Below are 2,286 nucleotides of genomic sequence, written 5' to 3' on the forward strand. Positions count from 1 at the left end.
CGGCGCCCACATGGACTCGCCGCTTGTCCCGCCCCCTGCCGCCGAGTCCCGCTCCGCGCGATGGCGCGCCTGCTCTGCCCGGGCCCACGCCGCCCCCTGGCGTCCCAGAGGAGTAACTGCACGCGGTGCCGGGCTCGCGCGCAGAGGTTTCCAGAGGGTTGCTGTCCTGGCTTTCTGCTGTCTATCTGTCTATCTGTCTGTCTATCTATCTATCTATCTATCTATCTATCTATCTATCTATCTATCTATCTATCTATCTGTCTGTCTGTCTGTCTGTCTGTCTGTCTGTCTGTCTGTCTGTCTGTCTGTCTGTGTATTTTCTGTTATGGGGCATGGGCGCTGTCCCTGTAGTGGTCCCCCCCCCCCCTTAAAGCTGGCACTCTACCACTTGAGCCGCAGCTTCACTTCCCACTTTTTACTGGTTAACTGGAGATAATCTCGAAGACTTTCCTGTCTGGGCTGTCTTTGAACCAGGATCTTCAGATCTCAGCCTCTTGAGTAGCTAGGATACAGGAACCAGCCACCGGTGCCCCGCTTAAAAAGAAGTTATTTAGCTGGAAGCCGGTGGCTCATGCCTAAAATCCTAACTACTCAGGATGCTGAGATCTGAGGATCATAGTGTGAAGCCAGCTTGGGCAAGAAGGTCCGTGAGACTCTTATCTCCAATAAACTACTCAGAAAAAGCCGGAAACTGGCACTGAGGCTCAAGTGATAGAGCACTATCCTTAAGCAAAAAAGAAGCTCAGGGACAGTGCCCAGGCCCGAGTTTAAGTCTCAGGATCGGCACAAAAAAAGTTACTTGGTGTGTTTAACATTCAGATCGCATGCCCAAATTCTTAGATGTACAGCTTGATGAATTTGAACAAGCTCAATGACTATTTCCAGTCTCTGTTCTTTCTCTGAGTTTTCCCTATCTCTATCTCCACTGATCTCTTTCCTGTCATATAGATTATATTTTCTCATTCTAATGTTTTATACATATGTGATTATTTACTACGTTCTTTTCGTGTGTCTAGTTTCTTTAAGCAGAGTGCGTTTGAGACTTAGCCATGGTTTGGGGTCCTTTTTGTGGCTATTTCATTGCATGAAATAATGTACTTTGTTTACTCATTCCTTGGTGGACGTTTTTGTCTTATTTAGTTATTATCTCTTTTTCATGAAAACAGTGACTACATCCATGCAAGATTTTTGTACAAACAGATTTTCTTTACTCTTGGGATCTAGAAGTTGAATCATAGGGTAGATGTACATTTACATTTATTTTCAATGAAAAAAATTAGCTTCTAGAGCAACCTGTTGGTGGGGCTACAGATAACTATTAGCAAAATAAGCACTTTTTAGTTTTGTCAGCCTGGGGCTTGAACTGAGGGTTTTCATGCTTGGTAGACAAGTGCTCTACCACTTTAGCCAACCAACAGCATAAAGCAATCTATGAACTCCTGGACTAGTTCTGTCTGCCCCTCCCCCATCTTTACTAGCCTGTGCATTCATTTATCAAATACATATCAGCTGCTGGGATAGGTAGGGGCCAGGGCAGAGAGGAACAATATTAGGAAGTGGTGGGCAGTTGCTGACGGAGTAGTGTCCAGTGGTCTCATTGGAAGAAGGAAGTGAACATCCAGGTACTCAGTTGTCTCAGAGGTAAGGCCTGCATCCAATCTTCAGATTGAATGAGTGGGCCTTTGCTAAGCACTTAAGAATGTCAGGCCAGGGGCTGGGAAGGTGGCTCAGTGGTAGAGTGCTTGCCTTGCATGCATGAGGCCCTGGGTTCGATTCCTCAGCACCACATAAGCAAAAAGAAAAAAGCCGGAAGTGGCGCTGTGGCTCAAGTGGTAGAGCGCCAGCCTTGAGCTGAAGAGCTGAGGGACAGCGCCCAAGCCCAGAGTTCAGGCCCCACGACTGGACCCCCCAAAAAAAGAAAGAAGAAGAATGTCAGGCCAGGTATGGGAAGCTACTGAGGACAGAAGAGAGCTTGGAGCATTAGGGGAAGCTCTTGGAGAAGAAAAGGAGTGGGTGAGGCGGGGCGCTGGTGGCTCACGCCTGTAATCCTAGCTACTCAGGAGGCTGAGATCTGAGGATCGAGGTTCAAAGCCAGCCCGGGCAGGAGAGACCGTGAGACTCCTATCTCCAATAAACCACCAGAAAACCGGAAGTGGCGCTGTAGCTCAAGTGGTAGAGCGCTCGCCTTGAGCTGAAGAGCTGAGGGACAGCGCCCAGGCCCAGAGTTCAAGCCCCGGGTGAGTAGATCCCAAGGGCAAGTGGGCTTCAGGCACTTTCAACCATCGG

The sequence above is a fragment of the Dipodomys ordii genome, unplaced genomic scaffold (genome assembly GCF_000151885.1).
Source record: "Dipodomys ordii isolate 6190 unplaced genomic scaffold, Dord_2.0 Scaffold63, whole genome shotgun sequence".
NCBI classification, from domain to species: Eukaryota; Metazoa; Chordata; class Mammalia; order Rodentia; family Heteromyidae; genus Dipodomys; species Dipodomys ordii.